The 25,407-nt window shown below is 49.5% G+C and overlaps 1 protein-coding gene across 4 annotated transcripts in view; it reads right to left on the bottom strand.

Moving 5' to 3' along the window:
- The window catches only part of CTBP2 (C-terminal binding protein 2), a 164,084-nt gene that overhangs the window by 107,905 nt on the left and 30,772 nt on the right, over positions 1-25,407 (bottom strand). For 2 of the 4 annotated variants that reach the window (XM_060126789.1, XM_060126791.1), the window contains one exon: positions 7,096-7,199. The exons of 1 other annotated variant lie outside the window; for it this stretch is intronic. The gene's annotated coding sequence lies outside the window, so the exon portion shown is untranslated. Of the gene's footprint in view, positions 1-7,095; positions 7,200-7,938; positions 8,084-25,407 lie in introns of those variants that run through there. One more of the 4 variants, XM_060126790.1, reaches the window with a different exon arrangement.

The following is a 25,407-nucleotide window of genomic DNA, read 5'->3' on the forward strand; positions in this document are numbered from 1 at the left end:
GGCCGTGACCGGATGAACCGAGGGGCACCCAGTAAACCTGCATTGCCCCAAAGCTCCTCCTGAGAAGGGGGAAGGCCTGTTTTGAGGCTCTGGTGTCCAGAACGAAAGCACCGCCCAGCAAACAGCCCCCCCCGCCCCGGACCTGACGAAATGGATCGCTGCCCTGCGCTGCTTCAGCTGAATTTTTCAAGGAGTTGCAGGTTACACCCTGCCCAGGCCAACAAAGGTTTCCTTTGAGTTAAACAATGTATAGCTGAACCAGAAGAAGGGAGGCGACCACAGACCAGGTATTGAGTTACAAGACACAGGAACCAGATATCTTTGCCACGAACTCATTTTCTGCAAATCTCCTGTATTAAAAGACAGCACAATACCGTCCGATAAATCAAGGCTGCTCTAAGCGGATCCAACTGGAAGCTCACGAGGACATCTGATCCACCAGCCTCGAGAAAAGACGGAATGGGGGGTCCCGGGTGGGAGCCACTGGAGTTGATCAGTAGACACATATGAAGAAATGGAAATTAAGCACTGGCAGCAGATGTTCGGAACTGCTACGCACCCGTGGCTTGCGTTTTTGACCCCCACACATTCGCATTTTTTCCCTAACGTTCTATCTTCTTGCCGAATATAATTAATTTCAACAGCTTCTGTAACTTACCCCACAGGTTGTTGCTGTTTCCTTTACACAGTATACTGCTGAGAAATTGATTTGTTTGCTCCCTCTGTCTAAAGGAACCACGTTATGAAATACGTATAAATGTCACTGCTCGGGCTGCTGCTGAAGAGAAGGACAGAAAAAATGTCCCATCTTACTCCTTGCACAGGGGTCCACTCACGGCAGACATTCTCGTCCGTTACCAGCCTGCCTGCTCACGCACAAACCAATGAATTACGAAGCATTTTCTTTTTAAACCTCCTATTTATCTTTAACTGGTAGGAGTCTAAGAGAATTATCTCTTTTTTTTAAAGGGAATTATCTTAATTGCTACGTAGAAAGAGTGAATTGCAAATGTGTTCAGTTAACCAGGAAGACTTTGTTTTTAACAGCACGGGGCCAGGTGGGAGTTGCCAAAAATAAAGGAATCAATAAAGCAAATGTGTTGAGCTGCTTGTTAGGTGGACGCTAGGGAAGGGGGAAGCCGCAGGCAACAGTCCTGGGGACAACCTCCACTGGGGACCACTGAATCCTCAGACATTTCCTAAAGCCTTACTTTGGAAAATGCACCAAATCAGGATCCAGAAATTAAATGATGAAGAACTCTGTAAGTACCCCGGTTCTTTCCGCATCACGTGTGGGCTCTTTCTTGAGCTGTGGAGTATTTCCTTAGCATTTGCAGCTGAGGAATTTGAGGCTAAGTTGAAAGTAATGCCAGATTTCCACTTGAACCTGGAGAGATGCTGTGTTCCTCCACAAAAATCTAAATGGAATGATCACCAAAATGACCTAAAAGTAAGATTATATTTTAAAAAGATGTTATTGGCCCAATGCATTCTAGAAATAGTAGTTACGTTGGCAGTGGTAACACACAAATGCTAAACAAAAATATTTATACAAAGAAATAAGCTCTTCGTCTCCCATTAATGACACCCAGAGCGCTGGATTGAGACCCAAACATTTTTAAATGAGAAAGCTCATTTCCCCACCCACTCACACAGTGACATGAACATCCTCGGTCTGAAACTTACAGCAAACATGAACTATCATTTCCTTCAACATGCCTGGCCCTTACCCCGCGCAGGCTCGCGCCTCCATCCACTCCTCCCATTCTCCCTCCCTCTCACACATACATGCTCCACGTCCCAGGGAAATGGTAAGGAGCAGACCAGTGACAATGGCCTCTAGTTGTCCCATAACCTGGGGCTGCTGTTCCTCTGTCTACTGGGAGGCCAGGGGCAGAAATGCTTCTGTGTGGCGTCTGTTCAGGTTCCCATCGTGGCTGGCCTTAGAGGTGCTTTCCCTGCACACAGCCACACCCCTGGGGACAAGGGGCAGCCCATGGTCAGCCCCCCTTCCCACGGACCAAGTGCTTGAGGCAGGGATGGACCCCACCATGCACACGAGAACGTGAACTTCCCGGAAAGCTGAGGACCCCAGAAGTCATCACGACAAAGTCATCACTACAGAGGGATCCTGCATACTGGCAAAGCAAGTCACAGGACTGCGGTGTTTCAGCAGGGACCAAGGGAACCCTGAGCCTGGGGTTACGCCATCGGTGTCCAAGCCGCAGGTCTACTCATGGGCCCCGTGTGCTGGCATATGATCTCAGCGTCAAGTGCTTCGCTAATAAAACAGGGATCTTGGGGCTTCCCTGGTGGCACAGTGGTTGAGAGTCCGCCTGCCGATGCAGGGGACACGGGTTCGTGCCCTGGTCCGGGAAGATTCCACATGCCGTGGAGCGGCTGGGCCCGTGAGCCATGGCCTCTGAGCCTGGGCGTCCAGAGCCTGTGCTCTGCAACGGGAGAGGCCACAACAGTGAGAGGCCCGCATACCGCAAAAATAAAAATAAAAATAAAAATAAATAAAACAGGGATCTTAGCCAAGGTTATAGGATCTTGGGAAGAGAGGGCCACATACCTAGTGTGTCCGCGCGCAACGCTGTATGGCATGCTCAGTATTGACCCAAGCCCTGCTCCACCAGGAGAGAGGGCCGTGGCCCCGCTGCTCTCCTGTGGCCGCAAGGAGCCATCCCTCCCAGGCACAGACTTCCAGCAGGAACACAGCTTGGCAGAGACCCTCCCTGGCCGGGAACCCCAGGAAGTACAGGCAGGCTGGCTTGTTGCGGACACATGGATGACAGAGTTCCGGGCCTCCCTGGCCTCGCTGGTTGATTAGAACCAGTCCTGAGGGCTGGGAGGTGGGGACAGCACCAGCAGAGCAGTGACCCACCAGAAGGTAGGGGCCAGGGGCCTGACCCCCATGTGACCGGGACAAGGACAGACTTTGAAAACAGAACAAAGGGACTAGGTGGATGATCTCTCTGGTCCTACCCAAGAGCCTTGCTGGGATCTGGAAATTCCCTGGAGGAAAGTACAAGGGCTGAATCAACACCTCCCAGAGAAGGGCTCCTACAGGAACTTGGATCTGCAGCTCATGAATAAAACACAAGCAAGAACCAAGACCCCAGAGCTCCAGCTGAGACCCCTCCTCCCCTCTCCGCAGACAGCAGGGCCCGAAGCTCCACCAGCATCTTCCCTGCCGCCCCCGTCTCGGCCTCCTGGCTGTTTCTCATCTAGAGAGTCCCCTGGAGATGAAAGGCCCAGCATATGTTGCTCTGGTTTGTGTTTTCCGATGTTGGCAGTTGTGCCTCTAGTCTAAAAACCGGAGCAGGATCACACGTCCCTAGTGCAGGCTGCATGGAAAGAGTGGACGGGTGACGGCCAGGGCAGGCCAAGAACTCCAGGGGACCCTGGAGGCCACAACACGAGGCCCAGCATGACCACAGCCAGCTCCCTCCAGTGCTCAAGCAGTGAGAGTCAGACTCACTGCAAGGTGTGGGCATTTATTTCTGGAGTAAAGCAATACTTTCCCTTCTGTTTCGCGGGGAAGAAAGCTGTGCTGGCAGAAACGGGGCAGAGGCCCTAATGGGGCCCACTGGCCCACTAAAGCCATACTCAGATCGGAGCGGCCTGGACCCCACAACAGACCTTGCGAGGCCCTCCCCTCTGAGTCACCAGCACCAGGGGAACCTCAGATCACCTTTCCCTGGGGCTCTGCGGGGCAGGTCAAGCTTCCACATCATCATTGCAATCTGTCAACATAAAGCAGCGCGCAAGCCTCTCTGGGTGCCGGCAGCCGGATACGCTGTCACGTCTTTGACAAACCGCAGCCACCGCTACGCCACCATCACTTTACAGAATAAGAGCTAAGGGCCGTGATTTGCATTTCCACTTAGCTGGAGACATTTGACAAAAAGCACTCATTTTTCCCTGACGCTTCTGTTAAAATTACAAGGTAACTTGGTACCGCCACAAATATTAATGCTTAATAACAAAACGGCACAAGGAAAAACAATGACCCATCTGAACCACTGGAGAACTAAGTCTGGTTCCAGAAGTCAGCGAACCACGGAGCACGTCGGGGTTTCACTGTAACAAGCGATGACGTACAGAATGGACAGTAAAAGCAGAACAAAATGCAACAGATCTACATGTCGCGTGTTGTCGTTCATTAGTGATGACCAAATGAGCCTCTTTGCACGGGGGGAGGAGGCTGACATGTCTGATTTGAAGTTATGAAAAGAAAAAAGCCACAACCAGACTATCAGGTCTAGAATAATAGAAATAGAATGCTTCTAAGTGAGGGCACGCACAAATATACTAAGAGGACAAAAACGACGCATAAATGGTTCCAGCACCACACAGGTTTGCCATTCCAAGACTGCGACTTTTCATGAATTTTGTGTCTTTTGTCTATTTCCTTCTCTTCTGCCTACATTAAAAAGGATTTGTCTAGGAGATCTCAACAGGTAAGCTACCAGGTTGAAATCAACATGTGGTCCCTTGCTCTGGCTGCAATTCAAGATACCCCTCTTGTGTTGCTAGGTATTGACTGCAGTTGGGGCTGAATGAGTAGCCATCCAACGAGTGGGGTACAATGGACTGGGCACAGTGACAAGCCACAAAGAGCCAAGAACTAACACACGCTTCTGGGACACGCGAGAACCACACCCTGTGAGTGTACACAGGGGTGGTCAGGGACGAAGGTTAACCCACTGGCAGGGTGCCCAGTGCTGGGGAGCAGCCAGGCCATCGGGGTCACAGTCAATGTGGGTGAGGTCACAGACACCACGAGGCATCCTCCAGGCATGGTGGCCATGCTCTAATGAGAGCCAACGCCAACGTTACACCAAGCTTCTCAAGCTCTTCCAGAGTGCTATCAAAAACTGTTACCCCAAATTATGCCCAAAACACCTAAGTGCTGAGAACCACTGTACGAGGCCAATTGTGTGAGCGTGCTAGGTGCTAGGGAAAAATTTGCTATCAGGAATGGTGTTGCAATTTCATTCTGATATTGGATGCATTTATGCAATGTCAATGTTCCTCTCTCTGAGACAGAGATCACTGATAAACAGGATCCCGCAGTGGCTCAATTATTAGGTTGAGTCAAATGAAAATGCTGTTATGTAACCGTTTCTTGATATTTAAGAAGTCCATTTCATCCTTATACTGTGGATTTCCACATTCTTATCTTTAGAGAAGTAGTTTTCCAACCCCGTGGTGTCTACAAAACGTACCAAGCATCACTCTCAAGTCTTGACACCCAGCCGAGACGCTCCCTCAGGTGAACCTCGGGTGACTTTCTGTGAAGGACTCGAGGATCGGGCACTGGCAGTGCTTGGACATGGAACTGGACAACCGTGGGGGTCTGACGGATTTCCATCACTGTGACCCACTGAAAACATCTTCAGTGCCGTTACCCAATCCTGGAATTAACACCCCACCAACCCCAGGTCCACAAAGAATGTGTACAACAACATCCCGGCCTGAGAACCCCGGGCAGATTCCAGCACGCAGGGTCTTTAAAAAAAGGTTTCTTTTAGAAGAATGAGTGAGAGCCAGAAAAGAAATAAATGTTGGCCTTAAAAGGCAAAGTTGAGTGTATACGGTTGAGAGTGGCCATCATGACTAATAGATACACCCATGTCCCACCCCCAAAAGAAGGTTCACTGATATTTCTAGTTTCTCATCACCCCAGTACAAAGATTCTTAGAATTGTTCAAAGATTACGGAGTGTCTCTGATAAGTAACCTCTGTGAACTTCATGCTCTGCCGTGGCCTTTGGCTGGGCAGCCTTCTCAGATCACTCTTGGGAAAGGTTTCCGGGTTTCTACAAGGCGGGGGCTCGTGGGGACCACTCCAGTACAACTACTCATGTCACAAATAAGGCCTCCCAGAGGGACCTGCTGGGAAGTGGGCTCCGTGAGCCCAGGTCCGGAGCAGCAGCCCCGGTGTTGGCAACTGACCCTCGTCCATGGGAAAAGGCAGTGAGACCCTTCCCCGGGCCACACCCACTGGTTGGGTTGAGACTGAGGGTCAGTTCGGGCCCCCTGGCGATCACCGGCTAAAGCCGTGCCTAAGGCTGCATTTTAAGGCCAACATTTCTTTCTGTGTTATTATTTATTCCAGACCGTGTGTGCTGGAATCTGCCCAGGATTCTCAGGCAGGGAATCCCGTTGTACAAATTCCTTGTGGGCCTTTGACCTTTCTCCAAACCTGAGGGTCTGTCCTACTCAATACTGCAGGGAACAAGCCTGGGGGTTGACAGAAAGAACGGTGAGAAACGGCTCACACTCTTTTTTCTGGCTTTAAGATGACATTGTCAGCTCAAGGAGAAAACATTTTTTTCAACAGGATAAAAATCAATCATTTCTGAGAAGTTGCCATGTTGAGAGTCTAAGATCTAGGTTTTGTGGGAAATGGCTAAAGGCATGTTGAAATTAACTCAGGACCCCCAAAAGTCCTTGCTATGGACGGAAGACTGAACTCTGTTCATTGGTATTTTCTCAACCATACTCCAAATAAGCAGACAGTTGAAGGCTCTCCTCAGCCCACAGCCCACATCCCTAATCCATTCCACCAGAAAAAAAACCATTCTATGTTCAAGACATCCTAGAGGTTGGCAAGTCTGAAAATCTTAGCTCATTAAAGATGTACCATCCTCAGCAAGCTGCTGTCTCCCTAAAGACGTCCATCTACCATTTGCCCAAGCCACTCAGGGTGGCGTGGACGGTTTCCCCAATTCATTTTTATTCTTTGTAATTAATATGTCGAGAAGTCCTAACACGGCTCCATTCTGACTCGAGTTTCCTGGTGTAATTTCCATTGACTTATCTCTATAGCAGCAGCGGCAGCAGCAACAATCACTTTACACTGAACTATATTGCTTCAGAGTTAATTACATGTATTTTGCTTTTGATAAATGAAAATACCAGATGCAATTAATTGAAAGACAATCAATATGATCCTGCTATTAGATGTCCCGATGAAACATCCTGAGGCTGCCAGCGATCCAGTCATCAACAAACTGCAAACACATTCCAAAGGGGATTTTGAAAAACCTGAACTTTTACCTGGAGATATTGTACAATAACTCACCAATATAAATGTGTCCGCAAACTCTATAGTTCACACGGTGGGCTCTCCGTCTTTTTAAGAGAATCCAGCTTCATCGGTTCAAAACCATTTAAGGCGATGAAACCCTGAAAGCAAAATGAATTGGATCAGTGAAGTTGAAGCAGTGATTTCTTCCTTGTTTACATCTAGCCATCCTTCAATTGCATTTTTCCAATGCCTTCGATTCTAAGCTACCAGAGGTTATTAAATGGTTTCATTAAAAATACTATTTGTCTTGCTTTAGTCACACACCAGATCAAATTAAACAGTAGAGCACCAGAACAAATGAACTCTTTCCATCTATTTTGACACGAAGCCAAGTGTGCAACACCAGAAGGTGATATTGTGTCATCGCCGTGAAAATGTCATTTAACTTCTTTGCATCTCCAAGTAGCAAGCAAAGGGACAAAACAATCATATTATCTTCCAGCAAAAAGTCTTACCAACTGTTTGAGAAATATGGAATTCAGAAGCCCACGGTTTATAAGTGCTATTAGCATAAATGCTGACAACTGTTAATCCACTGTAACTGATGAACGGTTGCAGTTGTCATTAAGAGAAGGCACTTTAACTTACTACTGAAATTGATTACTCAGTTAAGAATTCAATCCTAATGTTCGATAAAATTGCACTTTCTTGGCAAAGGCAATATGAAATGAGGTGATGCATTACACAGCACTCGCATTTATTTTACTATACATGGAATGAAGAGGAGATATATGGGACCATCCACATTATCTGAACCACTTCCTGTGCACACAAAGCAGTAAGAGGGGGCGGGTGGGGAAGTTACTCCTCCCCGGGGCTGACAGAAAAGGCAAACACCTGGGCAGGAGGCGTGTCCAGGTGTCTTTTCTGTGCCTCTCCCACGAAGGACAGATGCAATTTCAATATTGGAGCTGCTATGGCACTGGGGCATCTGTGTTTTAAGGTCGTCCTTTCTCAAGTCCCGTGAGGATGAACTGCTGCAGCCATCCCTGACCATCTCCAAGCTCACCTTACAATCAGTCAGGATACAAATAGTTGATTAATATTTTTTTTTAATGTATGAAATTACCGTAACCAGTTTCCCAGCTGCACTCTACTTTTCAAACCATTCAAAAGAAAACCATACTCCTGTGTTCTCTCTAATGTAAGGAAGGGTCCAAGTCCTGACACCAGCCAGCTCCTACTTCGCAATTACAAGAGTTCACAGCAGGAACAGGGTGGTCCCCATGGTCAGGGTTACCATAATACCCAAGGTCAAGAAGTGATTCACTCCCACTGTGCCTCCACACCACCTTACACCCCAAACTTTCCAATTCAAGGGAGATGGGTGTGGAGAACAGAGACATCCCAGCCTCTGAAATGCTAGGAAGGAGGGACGGGCGTGGGCTCTCAGTAGTTCCAAGCCTCTAATGACACAGTAGTTTCATGTTGACTAAGCATCTATTATTGCCAAGGAACCAGCCTTTGGAGGCAGCGAGAGCTTGCCTAGCAAACTCTCGTCCACCCTTCAAAACCCATACCCTAGACATCTGTGACACCTTCACTCCTGACTGCCAGGCTGTGACATACTCTACCCATCGCCAAGTCTCTAAATGTTTAAATGCCTTGTTCACGCATTATTCATCTCCAAAGTCTTCCACGTCTGGGATACAGTAGGAAATCAAATATTTAACTAACTGCATATATAACTGCATATATATATATATACCTGTCTGTAACATTCTTTTCAACTAAGGTCTGAAGACAACGGCAACATGTTAACACCTACCTAATCTTACTGGTGGGCACAGGTTCTTTCCTTGAGATACTTCATAGTCAAAGTAATTAAACAAGGAACAGACAACTCGGATGGTGACCTTTCACGGAATTTTAAGCCAAAAATTCAGAAGAGCCTGCAGACTGCCCGAGCGAACGGTGATGGCTTATTTAGTGGATTAAGAATGTTAAAAAGCTTGGAAGACTGTCAGAATCTTTAAAGCAAGTGCCCATTGTTACGCGAAGGTGGAAAGAAGTACTTAAAAAGAATGCAGCTACAGAAAGGCTAAAAAGGCTAAAAATTCAAAAACACTTGTTTCCATAGATACTTGATGACAGTGCAACAGGGAGTAGTGCCCCGCAGATGTGCCAGGGGAAATGTTCTTGGCAGGATTCCTCCAAGAACTTCTAGGAGTATACAAGACACAGAAACGACTTAGCTAATTAAAATCACCACCGCTCCTCCACGAGCAGCCCCAGGAAGCTAAGCAGGCTCTTCCACCAAGCGACTCGGCCTCGGCCAGTAAATGCCAGGCAGCTCCAAGTTCACTCGCTGCTTCTGGCCGAGGAAAAGGGCATCTATTTTTGGCCCGTATGATCAACCTCAGTGAATCTACTAAACGTCACTTGGCAAATGTGTTCCACCCATAGTTGATGACGATGAGGGGGTGTGCGTGTGGGTGCGCGCGCACGCGCACACACACACACACACACACACACACACGCGCGCGGAACAGCAGTACCCAGAGCCTGGTGGAGTCCAAGCCAGGGCTGGGGCTTTCATATAGGAAACTTATAAATTCACAACACATCGCCTAGAAGGGTCCCTACCACCTGGATTTTTAGTTTCTTCTTACACCGAATCGGGCATATGAAAATTACCTTCTAAGTCTATAGGTAATAAGTCTACTTTTCTGAAACTGAATGAGATGCACTCTAAAAAGGTCTGGAAGGAGGGGTCCTGAGAGACTCTGCCCCGGCTCATTCCAGGAGGACCGGTCTGGCCCCCACTTGAATTTCGCCCTCTTTCAGAACGGCTCCTGCGCTCTGCTCTGTGCCCTGTGTCATCCAAACTCCAGAGAGAGAAGAGGGGCACACAGGCTCAGCGCGGGCGCCCCGGCATCCCCCCTCAGCCTGCGACAGGCAGCACCAAGTGCCCACCTACTTGCACTTACTCTGCATGAACTTATTCCTAGCGTCTCTAACGCTTTGATGTGTCAGCTCCCGTTACCACTCGGGGCCTGCCTGAGCCCCACTTGGATTCTTTGCTCTGCCTGACTCGTATTTGGGTCATCTAGGCTTTAAGACGCCCGTCCTCTGTCCTGCTAGGGCAGGTGGGGGCCCCTTCACCCACTGCTTCCTCCCCTCCCGGATGGCCAGTGAGCAAAAGTGAGGCCTGGCTTGGACATTTATTAGCCGGAGAGAGATCCTCATGTGGTAACTGGACAGAAGCAGGAGGCCCAGGCTTGAGGACAGCACTGGCCTTATCTGGAACCTGCCCTCCTTCACACCGGGCTCATCTCAGATCCAGGGGGCCCCATGCACGCTTACTACTTAAACAGAGAACCAGAAAGTCGTCTGCAGAATCATCCCTTGGCCCCCACAGACTTACTGCAATAGAGGGGCTAGTGGGAGAGGACAAAGGAGAGAGCACGGAGTTAACAGGACACTGCAGAGAAGCAGCCCAGGCTCCACGGGTCAAGGTGACCAACGCCCTGGGACTCTGTCCTGTCTGAGACAGAGAAGGCAGCATCTGCCTCACAGGTGATCAGGTCCTTTCACAGTGGTAATGCCCGGGGAGCTCGGCACTCGGCCTGTGCACAGCCAGTACTCAGTAAATCCAGTCCTCAGCAGGCTTGGCACGCGGCTCCAGGACACAGGACAAGCTTGTCATCATCAGCGTCTGCTAAGAACCAAACCAATCTCTGCTCACATCACGAGATAAATGGTTCCTGTTTGGCCTAAGAGTCCAATACTCCTCACCACGTCTCTGAGGGACCTACACGCTCCACCCCCTCGGGGGGCCTCGCCCTCCCCTTGGTGACAGTCCTGCGGGCATGGCTGTGCTCAGAAAAGGAACAAAGGACCGGGGGAAGAAGCATCCAGAAACCCTGGCCTTCTCTCTCATCAATGTTCTCCTGGCTCGGACGCTGCTGGCTGGCCCTCTCAAGAGGGCGCCTGTTGTTATCGAATGTAAGACTGAGCCCTGCTGAAGTGATGATGTATCGCCTTCCAGGAAATGCTGCTCCACCCACAGCTGCAGGGCCCACAGCTACCTCGGGGCAACCCGCTGCCCACCAGTGCCTCCGGGCAGAAGGAGCCACTTGCCCATGGGCTGCTGCAAGAGGGACCCACAGACGCGGAACCTGAGCCCCAGCTCAAGGGAGCCGTGGTGACCTGAAGATCCACGTGCAAGCCCTGTGTCCACCTATTCGCCCCTCCTGCTGCACACGCTAGCCACGCAGCACCATTTCAGGGTGTCCGTCTGTGTAAAAGGGGAGTGACCCTCCACGGCGGAATCACGATGAGGATGTGAGGACATGGGACGCGGGTGCCAGGGGCTTGCCCACGTGTCCACAGCAGGGCCTCACAACTATCTCAAGTTCAAGGGTGGCAGGCGGGGAAAAGTCCCGAGTAGATGTGGAACCCAGAAATCCACAGAGAAACCAAATGTCCGCCCCCCTAAAACCGACCTGCCCCTATCAGCAAGAAAGAAGTCCTTCTGGCCCAAGCGGGACGTGCCCAGACAGAGGTGCCAGAGGCCAAGTCAAGGCCGGGGGCCGCGGCTCCTGGGATACATTCCACGGGACCCCTGGGCCGCCCGGGCCCCTCCCCAGCCCCTCCAGCTCCCGGCTCGCACCTGACCACCCTCAGCAGGTCTGCCACACATCCAGGGATGCAGAAGGACCCACAAAGGGATGGCTTCCGGCTGCCCTCAGCTGACTAGGCAGGGTAACCAGAGCTGCATGCTTGGGGGGCTGCTGGGGGCACAGACAGGCATCTCTGAGCAACATGGGGAGTGGGAGGGGCCTGCAGCTGCTAGGATGTGGCCTCTCCCCACACTCAGAACTCGGGGCCACACGTGTGCGATCTGCCCCTAACCAGGACCTCAGGCTGACACAGTGAAGGCACAAGCCCAAGTCACCTGGGAAGGGCCCCCCTTGCCTCCCCACGTGTATTTATGCGCCTGCCCAGCCTCTCAGTATTAACGCACCCCCAGAAAGGCCTAGCCCATCAGGCACGAAGCAGTGTGGAATTCTGGTGTGCTTGTCACACTGGGAAAACCAAGGAAAAGACTACGTCCTCTGAAGAGGGAAACGCTGGACGAGACGGAATTAACACGGTGTGACCTGACATACTTTCCCCTTAGCTCAGCTGCATCATTCCTTCCCAGGATCCAATTCCACGTACTACTGCCTAATAGTGAATAAACCATATGAATTAGCTTGGAAACAATTTTCCTTTATTGAGGCAGGAGGACCCTGAAAGCTAATTCTTTCCATGTCCCTATACAGCCACACTGGTGTCAAGACACCTAAGGTCAAATCAACACTTCATTATTACTGCCCACCCCGCCATGTGCAAGAGTTTCAACTTCAATAAGAAAAATGCCCTCTGGGCACAAACTTTACATACAGTCTTTGTAGAGAGAATGTTTACGGAAATTTTGTAATATTAAATATGTTCAGCTGCATTTAAGTTTTAAGAACATGAAAGGGCCCAACAGCCAAGATTTCAGAACTCTTGTCTTCAAATATAAGGAGAGGCAGTGGAAAACTGTAAGGGAAGTCTTGGAACTCTGCCACTTTCTTAAGGAAAACAAAATAGGATATTTTCTCAGTGTTGTCTCAGGTGTAGTCAATTAACGTGTCCGTTCCTCTGCTGCCTTTCAGCTTTTGCACCCACCCTACAGAGCCGGCAGATTTGAGCCCAGCTAGGTGACCAGGAACTGCCTAGCCTCGCAGCATTAGCTGGGCTTCAATCCTCTGGGGAAAGGCTCTGTTCTCAGCGGCTCCAGCAATAGAGAAATAAACAAGGGCGTGAGGCTGTCAGACTGGCGGGGCAGGGGGGAATTGGAAACAACTGGAGAAATGGACACGGAAAGCAAATCGATAAACGGGTGCTACAAATTCGGCACAACAGGAGCCAAGTTTTGAAAGAGTGGTTCAGTGAGCAGCAACCACACACACAAGGACGTCATCCTGTGAATTCAAGCCGCGTTCCCACACCCCAAACTGCCCAGCTGGCCCCGAACGTGCAGGCAGCGGGTCTGGGCAGTCTGACTGCCGGTTCCCAGAAGCCTGGCTGGGCCCCCACGAGTCTGTCCCAATGTCAGACAAGCTGGGAAGCCGCCCTGTTAACTTTGAAGTGCCCAGAGGAGTGGGGGAGTCCTCGCTGGGGGAGGACCCTCTTCCAATCAGCCTGGCTCAAAGGGAAGCCTGGCCCCTGAGGTCTCAGCCCAATGTATCAGGCAGCGGAGGTGTAAACCCACAAGTCAAATCAGAGACACGTGTAGGTGGCCTTTTGTGGTTTCAAATAGTAACTGAACAAGAAAGCTATCAGCCCAGGCACACGCGCCTCTAGGAGAGGTTCCGGAACCTGCTGGGAGTGGAAGAGAGATGATGTGGCCCAAGAACAGAGCCCAGCTAGTAGCAACCACAAACCAGCAGGGCATCTTGAAAGGAATGCCCTGGCCTCGGTTTTCTCCCAGGTAGAGAGGAGGGCGCAGAAGAGGTGCTGAGTTCCTTCTCTTTTTTAGACTTTTTTTTTTTTTTGATGTGGACCATTTTCAAAGTCTCTATTGAATTTGCTACAATATTGCCTCTGCTTTACGCCTTGGTTTTTTGGCCCTGAGGCATGGAGGATACTAGCTCCCAGACCAGGGATCAAACCTGCATTGGAAGGCGAAATCCCAGGGAAGTCCCCCGAATTCCTTTTCATTAGGCACCCCATTGACACTCTGACTGACAAGGGGCACAGGGTCAGACAGTAAGCAGAGGGTCTCTCGATGCTCAGCACAGCAACATAAAACTTATTAAGCTGACAATCTGTAACATAAAATCCAGGGATGACAAGAGCAAAATGTTGAAGAGTTGGTGAAACAAACAGCCCCCCACGCTTCAGTGGGAGTGTGAAAGGGCACCTTTTCTGAAAAGTTAGATTTCATCCCCCCCCCACCCCATTCTACCCCTAGGGAGTAATTAGAGGAGGAGTAAAGATTCACATAAAAATAAACCATCTAAGAGGCTTCCCTGAAACAGAAAATAGTTGGATAACTATCTTTCCTGATAACACTATAGAGAAAAACAAATAGCTATCATGTTATACCTACATACATTATGATACCTGTATCTCAACAAATTATCTAGTTTTAAAAATTCAAAAATATTTCACAACTTAGGAAAAACATTTACAGGTTAAATGGAAAAACAAATATAAGACTCCAAATGGTATACGTAAATTTTTAAATATTCTTTAAACGGTGAATGTCATTTGCTAGTGTATGCATACCATGCAGGAGACAGAAAAAACACCCAAGTTGTTAAAAGAAGTTATTTCTCCATATGCTAAGGTGATTTTCAAAATATAAGTCTTTCAGATCATAAAAATTGTACGTTAATCTTCATATTTTCCTCTATTTCTCCATTTTCTGCAAAGAGCAGATTTCCTACAGTCTGGAAAATGTACAGTGAATTTATGTGGGCTTCTACATCAGGAGAGGGAGCTGAAGCTGGGGATGCAGAGACAGCTGCTGCCTTGGTTCCGGGCCATAGCATCACTGCAGAGTGGCTCTATTTAGGATCTGAGTCTTTAAGTAATAGCTGCACTGCCAAGGTGGGTTTAAAAGGAAGAAAGGTATATCCCCTCCAACCTCATGCAAATTTAATCTAGAAACAGGGTGTCCCTCTTAGGAATGCCAATGCATAGATCTGAATTCCAGTGGCCAAGCAACCTGGGAGAATCCCTGAGGGGCAGCGGTGAGGGCACCCATGCAGTGGGGATCCCTTGGCTCCCCCAGGGCCTGCAGGAGAGGACAGACACTGCAGCAAGGCAGACTTAGCAGGCTCCAGCCAGAAGAATGAGTAGAGAGAAGCAGAAAATATATGTGTGTGTGTGTGTGTGTGTGTGTGTGTGTATGTACATATATATATATATATATATATATATATATATATATATATATATGACTTGAGAATCAAACGGCCGAGTCCGCAAGCCCTGAAAAATTACTCACAAGAAGAGTGACCGGATTTAGATACCAACGCTAAGGATCAATGGACTCAATGCAGAATATTGAGCAGGGAGGAAGCTGGGGAAAGTTAATTCAGCCGAGTAACAGCCCCTCCAACCCTAGCTCTCCGTAACTGTACCTCCATCCCCACCCCTTTATGTGTGTAGAAGGCATTGCATCGGCTGCTTCCTCAGGTTTGTCACTGGTTTAGCTGGTCAGCTCCACGTGGGCAGGGACAGGATATGATTTTTATCTTAGAGAACTTGGAGACCAAACAATAGTGAAGAGCATTGGAATGAGACCACAAGTGACGCTAGAAAAGCTCCCTCACCTCTGGCTGGGGAGGCTGAGCCCAGGATGTGACCATTCTCCCCTCGAATGTGGGGTTGCACGTGGTGCCGCAGGTGCAGCAGGTAAAGAGCTCAGCACTAAGGCACTCAAATGTTTAACAGATACTTGTTAACAATCCTATTGTTTAACAAACGCTTTCCTAACAAGACCAGGGGAATTCAAGAACCCAGAGTCCTGGGAAGAAAAAAAAGGCCTAGAGGAAATTAGGTTCAGTTTTATTTCAAACCAAATTTACTCAAACCCGAACCTACAGGTTCAGGGGAGGTTTAAGTTTAAAGTGAAGGGCATCACTGCCATCAAATGGACCAGCTGCTGTACGTGCAACCAAAGGAATGACTTGACTTTTGAAAATCCACTTACAGCGCTAGGCACGTCACAGAGAACAATACACAGAGAACCTCTGCAAACACAAATGTGAGTGAAGACCCCAAAGATGTAATGGAAAGTAAACTCATGGGTCCAAAATATTTTTCCCCTTAGAGGCAACAAATTCTAGTCTTAAGAATAAATCCCAGAGCCAGATGGGACCTCAGAGAGCATCACATCCACAAATGGGGAACCTCCCCCACAAACAGCCTGATACCCACATCAGGATAGCCCCTTCACCTCCGACCAGAGTTCAGACCACCAGGATGTGATGGTCCCTGACACACATGCTGCCCCCTTGTACCCAGAAGAATCCAGGACAAGAAGAGAAAAGCCAAAGGCCAGACCTGCCTACAGCCCATCCCAGCTGCACGAGCCCATCCTGAGCTCCGGGTGGAGTTTTCAGGGCTTAACAGGCTTGATGTAGAAAAAAAGAACCGCAGTTTCTGAAGAAAACGCAAATACTACCTACGGATGCATATGTTATCAAGTAAATAACGCTGGGAATCCTGCACTAACTTCCTCGCTGCCTAATTACTCAGTTGCATTTCATTAACTTTGAAAGTACAGACAACCTTTTAGCACAGGTGTTCATGGGAGTAATACATCATAAATGCTGTCCTCACTGATACGATGCATGTGTAAATACACACGCATATATGTTTAAAACACAGTGCAAATAAATGTGCTTTCTGAAGGAGCAATGGCTCAAAATTCTCACTGTGAAATTAGATTCTCGGGGTATGTCATTTTAACAGTTCTCATAAAGGCGGGCCAAAGCCACCTAGGTGCCTAGGGCTTCCTCCAAAGAAATCACGCTCACACAGCCTTTACTTCCCTCGTGCACCAGCCCAGAACCCCCTGTGTTATTGTTATGAGTGCTAATAAAACATCAGAATCCAATAACCTTTATCCCAAGTTTTGTTTCAATCCATGCGCACTGTGCAAAAACACACAACACAGATGAACAAAGCTCAAAAGGTGAAGGGGGGGGCTCTTCTGCTGGTTTCCCAAAGCAGCCAAGCCATCAGGGCACAAGCTTCTTCAAACACACCCCATGGACGTCTGCTGAGAACCAGGGCAGGCTAGCAGAGGCCGGAGACGCCTTGTTCCTCCCGACACAGAGAAAGAGTCCATGTGAAGGAAGAGTTGTTTTGCAACTCCCAGGTCTCCATGATGGGTTTCCTCTTACCCAGTGCTCCACTCAGTCTAAGACTGAATCAAAAATCTTTGGGGTGAGGACTTCGCTGGTGGAGCAGTGGTTAAGAATCCTCCTGCCAATGCAGGGAAGATGGGTTCAAGCCCTGGTCCAGGAAGATCCCACATGCCACAGAGCAACTAAGTCCGTGTGCCACAACTACTGAGCCTGTGCTCTAGAGCCTGCGAGCCACAACTACTGCGCCCACAAGCCACAACTGCTGAAGCCGGCGCGCCTAGAGCCCGTGCTCCGCAACAAGAGAAGCCACCGCAATGAGAAGCCCGCGCACCGCAACCAAGAGTAGCCCCCGCTCGCTGCAACTAGAGAAAGCTCGCGCGCATCAATGAACATCCAATGCAGCCAAAAAAAAAAAAAAAAAAAATCTCTGGGGTGGAATATTCCTCATCAATAAAAGGGAACAGACCAGTGATACAACAACCTGAATGAATTTCAAAGGGAACTGTGCTGAGTGAAAACACTCCATCCCAAAAGGCTACCTACTTTTTGATTCCATTTCTGTAACATTCTTAAGGGACAAAATTACAGAGATGGAGAACAGACTAGTGGTTGTCAGGGTTTACAGACAGGGAAGGAGCCAGGACACTCCAATTCTAGAATTTTCTGAGTAAGCTGGGTCTTGGAAGTCAGCCAGCCCCGTTTACCACCATGTATGTTGGCCATGAACTGTCTGGGCCACCTAAAGTGGGTGTGGCCATAAAAGGGGAACGGTGGGGTGGGGGGATCCTTGGGGTAATGAAACTTGTGTGTCTTGCCTGTGGTGGGGCACGCTGGAATCCACACAAACAACACCACTGCACAGGAGGGAACACACCCAAATGAGTGTGTGTGACACTGGGGAAATCTATATAGTACCTGTGGACTGTATCAGTATCAACTTCCTGGTTATGCTACTGTCACTATCATTTTGCAAGCTGTTACCAATTGGGGATAAAGGAGGTAAAGGGTCTTATTTCTCTTACAACCACAAGTTTAATTACAAAAATAACACGTAGCTTTGTCCTGTTTTTTTTTTTTTTCTTTTGGTCTGTCTGTTGAGTTTGGTGCGTGTTGACCAATAAATAGGGCAACTCCTCTCTTTGGTGGACTGTTGTTTACCAGGAGCCTAGCCCGCTGACAGGATTCACACTCTGAACAGGGATCAGCTTCCTCCGGCTGCCAGGGCACACGGCTCCTGAACCCCTGACCTTCTCTGCTGGAGCTGGCAAAGATGCTTGCTACGTAAGTTCTTTCCTGGGAACAGGCACAACTGACTGGTTTCTCTCGCCCAGCTGCTGCCAGACGCCCAGAGCTTCCCAGGTCACATGTGATAGAACAGCCCTGGAGAGGACAAGAGAAAACCAGCCTCCGGGGCTGGTCTGTATAGGCGAGTGGGCACATTGGTGGGGAACCCAGGACTCCCTGATCCCGCATGGCTAAATCGAAACCCCAGGCAGCAGGCTGGAACAGGCCAAGACCGCCCCTGGCTGACACACACAGCTGTACACTGGGCTGGCCACCTTCCAACACCCAGCTCGCTCAGAGAAAGTTCTGGAGCTGGAGTGTCCTAGCAGATTACCAGAGCCAGCGAGCCACCTGTCTGAGAGAACCCACAGCTACATGCCTGCTTTTCCAGCAGCCTGGGGACCTTGTGGCTGCCCTCGAACTCCACATCAGCCTTTTGTGATAAAACTTAATCACACTGTATCAACCTCAAGGTCTTTCGTGGCGTTGTGTGTCTGTCCTCCAAGATCCCCTGGTGCCTCCCTTTTAAGGAGCGCTGGTACAGTCAGTCCTAACACTCCCCGCCGCCTCCCTGCTGATTCAAAGAATCCAGGAGGAGAAAATTACAGGAGGAGCATCTTTGCTGTTTTGCCTTTATTGTCTTCAGGGTCACACTTCTTTCCATCCATTCAACAGGAGTTTATCCTTAATGTCTCCCACTGACAATAACGAAAGTACCTCCCTCTCCCCAGAATGCGCCATTAGGTACAAGTGCACAGATGAAGAATATTTCAATCACAATACTGTTTTTTTCAGATTCCATAAACCCTTAAATAGCCATTTACTCAACTAGCTGAGCGCTTTCAGACACTGCCCGGCTTCAAAGCTGATAAAGAAATAACCAGCGACTCTTCCACGGGAATAAAAATTACATTCTACATAAATTAAATATATAATTTGATTAAACATGTTTATGTCTTTGCGATGACATTTAAAATAGAAGTAATCATTTTCTTTCTTAAAAGAAAAACTCTTTCAAATATAATTCGAAGCTGTCAAACCTGTCTCCTGCTACAGATCTGTTAAATGTCACGTACCTTCAAAGGGGGGCGGCGGCTTCCTTTTAAATATGCAGTTCCAAACAGTGCGTTCTGCATCAAGCATGTATTAAAATACACCGCTGGCATTTATCCTGATTAAGTAGAACCTTCTTCCCTTGCTCCTGACGGATCTGCTCGGGGTGGGGGGTGGGGGGGAAGCAGCACCCAGCCCGTCTCTTCCCCATACAACTCCAGAGGGGCTAACGCCTGCACGCTGGCTGCCAGGCACCGGGCTGCCGGGCCCAACATCAAGTCACACCCCTGAACGCCTGAAGGGGGCAAAGGTACCCTCTTATGAGCCCTACGGTTTCCCTCCCAGATATCTCGTTGAACTCTTTGTAACCCAATTTTGGCCCAACTGTAAGACAGCGTTAATCAGATGCAAAGAAAACTCCGAACTCATTCTCCTAAGTCAATGACCTACATATTCAATTGCTTCTTCTCCAACTCAGTAGCAAACACCATGCTATATTTAAACACAGAGCACAGATATATCTTTCTTCTGAAATGCTTAGAGATACAGAATAGGCTTACACTCTAGCCCTCCTTCTCAACTTAAGGAATGTAAACCTTGTCAGCATCAACTTTTTGGGGAACTTAAGAGAACGGTATGGTCCGTGTCTCCACTGTTTTCCTAAGAAGGTACCAAGGGTCATTTTTGAAAAAAGTAAAGGTAAGCAGCATCTTCACTGGAACGCAAGCGAGTGACGCCTGCCTCCCCGGCCCCCGGCAAAAAGCAAGTGCTCACAAAGAAAACAGACCAAAGGACTTAAAGTCAGTTAAGGGTGGGTAACAAGCACGTCGCATACCAAGTGTCCAAAGGAGACGCAAACGTTCCGGGACCAACACCAACTAATCTTGGAGCCCGCAGAGGAGACAGACAGCAAAAGGAACAGAGCTCTCAGAGTCTAAGGCCGGGGGAGGGGGACTTTCACTGCCAACCTCTTTGTATCTAACTCAGGTTTGATGAAATGTGGGCAAGTCAGCCCCCCCACCCCACCCTGCCCCCAACCACTGATGGAGGAGGATCCTAAGGACATCTGAAGAAGCATCAAGGCGGAGGCTGGAGAGACCAAACAGAAGACGCCTGATCCAGCCCGACTCTGCACCAGCTGCCTTCCTTCCGGGAAGGGGAAGCTGCCCTTGGAGGAGGGAGGGTAAGCAGAGGCCAGGCCCATGCCTGCACAACTCGGGGGAGCCTTGCAGACAGACTTCCGGTGCAGTGGGCAGCCCGGGAGAGGACCAGCGTGGGTGGGATACACTTCACAACCAAAGCCCAGATCAAAGCTGGAGCTGGGAAACCTCAGCTGCAGACACCTTCCTGCCTCGTCCTACCGTGTGACCTTAGGCAAGTCACTTTGCCCCCGGGAAACCAACTTCTCAAGGGGACAGGAGAGGAATGCTACCCAGACACCAAGATGCTGTAACTCAAGCTCTAATTCCATTTAAAACAGGCACTCATGAGACTTGGAGCCAATTTTCTAGTCACTGGGGCTTGAAAGAAAACGAGAGTGTGGAAAAAGAAGAGTTATAACAGGAACTTCTCTTTCTCTTTGGATTAATGTACGTTCCCTTCCTTGGTGACAAACTCCACGCCACCGTATGGATGAGAAGGGCCAGTAATCACCACGCGTGAGGCTAGATCCTGCAAACTGACCTGTGGCAGCAGTGAAGGCGGGAAGCACGGGTGAACCTAAATGTGTAGCGGGGGACTTTCGGCTTGGTTCCTGCTCCCCCAGCCTCCTACTAAGAGGGGAGCCTTCCGAGTTAACGCCACATGTGCTCCCATCTCCCCACGCCGGGGGCCCACAGAAGCCATCAGCCTGGCCGCCTCCCCCGCTGCACGGTGGACTCTCCGGGCTGCAGTGCTGCTTCCTGAGCCTTGCTATCAAGGTTATTGAACCCAAAATATACACACATAGCTATAGCTCTCTATACACACATATCCAACACATCCAGAAACTCTGGTGTGGACTCGTGATGGTCAAAGCCAACAGCCCTTTCTCCTCTGCCATCTACCTTCCCAGCTGTACCACACACCCGACCCACACCACCCTATCCATTCTGATACTGCACCAGCAGAGAGGCAGGTACTGCTGAGAGGGAGATTGTGGAGATAAAGGAAACATAACCTTGTCTTCACGGAGTTCCAACAAGGAACAAAGAACAGAACTCCAAGTGCTAGAGAAGCAGACGTGAAAGAAGGAGAGAGTGCAACTCTGCCTCAGCTCCCACTCAGATGCTCCCAAGTCAGTTTCCTCGACGGTCCCTCCAAGGAACTCCAGATGCCCCTCACCAGCCGCCTTCTAGACACCTCCCCTCTGACTGCCCATCCACCCACCCCTCAAACTTGGCTCATCCACAGGCATGGACATCACTGCTTCACGCCCTTGGAGTCCGTGACTCCAACCAAAGCAAACCCAGGCCCTGCCCTGACTTAAGTTCCTGATCCTGGAACCAGCCAGGCCTGCCCCCTACTTTTGTCCACCTCCACACCTGAGAGGCCCGCAAGGAAGGCCAACGCACACCAATTCCTGGGCAAGAAGTGAAACTCCAACCAGCATCTCTAAAAACACCTAGCAAAAGCCCCGCTGAGATAAATACCTTTTTGGAAGAATGACCCAGTCCAACACAACTGGCCTAGCCCTTGAAGTATTTTAAATGCCATTCTAAATTAAATGATACCCTTAGAATGGCTTCCCCTAAACTGTCCCCTCAACACTGTGCTTCTGACTTTCCCGGTGGACCCAGGCCCAAGCAAACAGGTCTTGTGTTACCAGACCTTGGTTGGTGGCAGAACCCTCTATCCCCTGTTAACTCCCTCTAAGGAAGCATTTCTCTTTAGGATGAGCTCAACAACACGTCTCTCAAAACTCACAGGAAGAGAGCTGTTCACAGCCAACTGTCCTGAAATTTGCAGTTGCTCTATGTCCATTTTTTTGTTTTTCAATTAACTCTGGTCCTTCCCCAATCTCATCCATTACAGCATCCTGGGTTTTTTTGGGGTTTTTTTTTTGAGTCCAAAGAGACAGGATATAAATAAAATAGAATCCATTCATGAGAACACATTACAAGTCCTATAAACCACATCCCTGGAAGCACTGACCCTAAAGAGACTTGGAAAAGCTGGCAGCAGCCTCCCCAAGGCCAGCGAGGCCGGCACACCCTGACCACTGAGCTCTCGGGTGGCCCAGCTCACGGGGTGGCTGATCTTCCGGTGGCCAGGTAGCTGCACAGAACAACTGCTTAGCCCGTTTCCCCACGCTGAAAGAAACCAGAAAGGCATGTGCTACCACGTGATTATCAGTGGGCTCCAAAAATGAACTTCTGCCAGTTACGAATGCAAAAACATGGGCACAGATGTTACAAAGGACCAGGAAATCACCAGGAACCAAAGGCCCTGACCCTCACGCTTCACTAGAGGGCGCAGTATTTGGGGGGTGGGGGAGGGGACAGGAAGACAGCTGGGGGGGTCGGAGCAGGTAGAGGCGTGCCCGGAAAAATCAACAATTGTTCTGAATATCCAGGGAAAGCCAAGAGAAGCAGGCCCCTCTAAACAAAATAAAACGGTTACTTCTTCCAGAGCAGGCAAGCCTTATAGCCCAACCCACAGCACAGCAAATGGTGCAGACGCTGCATCTGTCCTGTTAGCGGAGGGAACGGGGAAGAGGAAGGTGCCCCCCCGCCCCAACCCCTCAAGCAGAAAGCCAACATTCTGCTAAGTGGTTTAAAAAATAGCTCCATCTTCCATACATGATTGGTAGCAGTGTAAAATGTCATTATAACTGCTTTATAAAACTAAACATACACCTATTTTATGGCCCAGCAATTCCACTTCTAGGAATTTACCCAAGAGAAACGAAAACATACGTCCGTAAAAAGACGTGTACAAGAATGGTTCACTTCAGCTTTATTCAGAATAGCCAAAAGCTGGGAACAGCCCACGTGTCCATCAACAGGTACTTGGGTAAACCCACTTGGTGGATTCCTGCACTGGAATACTACACAGCAAGTAAAAAGGAACCAGCAATTGATCCAGGCTAAAACACCCAGAAATCTCAAACACATTTAAAAAGGTGAATTTAAAAAGCTTTTCCCAAAAGGTATATCTGGTATAATACACATGTATGTATAACGTGTGAATATGTATATCACGCAGTATATTAAATGCTAGAACACGAAAAATTAATCATGTGGGGGTGGGGCGTGGTTGCCTGAGATGATCAGGGAGATGGGAATGGGGACTACCATGAGGGAACTTTCTGGAACGATGGTTATGTTCTATACCTTGATAGAGTTGGGGTACCCAGGCATATGGATCTGCCAAGACAAATGGATTGGTATGCCTAGGGTCTACGCTTTTCATGTTACCTCACGCCCCCGCTCCCACTCCCTGAATACCTCTCCCAAGTCCTACCTCCAAGGAAAGATAAACTGAAGGAACCAGAGAAAGTCCACTTCAGTAGTGAGCTGCTTGCTCAAGGACTCTGGGTTGGAGCTCAGTGAGGTCTGAAGGCCGCTGAGAAACGCTGAGGAAATGATGGACTGATGGGCGGGGAGATGGAGATAGGACGGAGGTAACAGCCCGGCCTGGGGGGCGGGGCAGGGGTACTCACTGCACAAAGGTGCCCACTCAGGGCACCTTTGACTCTGCTCCATCTGCAGGATGAGGACCCCAGAAACACCTGCAAGACCAGTGCCATTTCCCCACCAAGAGCTGAAACCCCAGCGGCCCAGGTGGGTCATCACTCCAAATCAGAGTGTGGGAGCAGGGTGCGTCCAGGTGACACCCACTCTTCTCCATGAACAGACCTGTGAATTCAAGGAGGCTAAGGATCGCGTGTATCTAACGCAGGCTGATAAAACAGGAGGTCCCTGCCCGGTCAGAATAAACCCCCAGGGCAGTCACATCTGCATCCTGCAGGTTCTAGTGCTTTGAGGCAGAACTCCCAAGAGCAGCTCTCAAAGAGCAAACCGATTACACGGGCCCATTTGGAAACACACTGCTAAATGCCATGTGACTTTTAACACGGCTGTCGTTAGATGCTGTCAGCCTAAAGCTGCATTCCCAGTGCAGGTCACACACAGACTGCACCTACTAGCATCTCATATCACCCAAGAGGCTTTTAAAGTATTAAGTACAGAAAGTACATGTAACTTCCCAGTTAAAATCTAGTGCGTGGACACTCTCAAAGGTCAACGCGGCATCCACTCGTTTCATTACTGATGCTTCACCCAGATGGCGGGGAAGCTACATTAAAAAGCACATTTAAGAGTCACTGCTAAAAAAAAAAAAAAAGAGTCACTGCTATAGGACTTCCCTGACGGTCCAGTGGTTAAGAATCCCTGCTTCCACTGCAGGTGGCACGGGTTCGATCCCTGGTCGGGGAAGTGAGATCCCGCATGCTGCGCCGCGTGCCCCCCCCCAAAAAAAGTCACTGTTATGATGCAAAAGTAACAGAACTAAACCCTGGACAGAATCCCAGATCTCAGATCTGGGTAAGTCCTGGAAATCACCAAGCACAGACCTCACACTGTAGAGGCAGGCAAACTGCAACCGGGCAGAGGAAATATGGCTTGCTTCCCAAACTGGAAGAAATTCCTGGGCACTGACCCTTTGACCCACTTTATTTTCAATTCAACACGCGTTAGTTCGGTTCCTCCAGAAACAGACGCCAAGACAAGGTTAGTGAGAGACTCTGTGCGGGAGACTCCAGGGGGGGCACGGACAGGAGCCAGAGGGACATGTGCGCCTGACCCCTTCAGTGGACTCAGGGAAAGAGAGATCTTTGCCCGCCATGCAGTTCAAGGCCACAGGGGAATCTTCGGGCCAAGCGGACACGGGCTGTTGGGAGGAGTCCCAAGCCTCGCAGGGACAGCCTGGCAGCCCCGCTGCGCTCAGGCCCTGGCTGGGAGCGGCCTGTGGGAGCGCGGGCTCTGTGAATGCGGGGCTGGATTCCACGTGTGGAACGTCGTTGGCGTCAGCAGTCCATTACCTTCCCAGAAGGAAAAGACCAGAGAGGTGCCTTTGCACGGCTGCCACACCATGCCAGGCGGCTGCTCCACTTTTACGACCCAAGACT

Source organism: Lagenorhynchus albirostris, chromosome 16, assembly GCF_949774975.1.
Source record: "Lagenorhynchus albirostris chromosome 16, mLagAlb1.1, whole genome shotgun sequence".
NCBI classification, from domain to species: Eukaryota; Metazoa; Chordata; class Mammalia; order Artiodactyla; family Delphinidae; genus Lagenorhynchus; species Lagenorhynchus albirostris.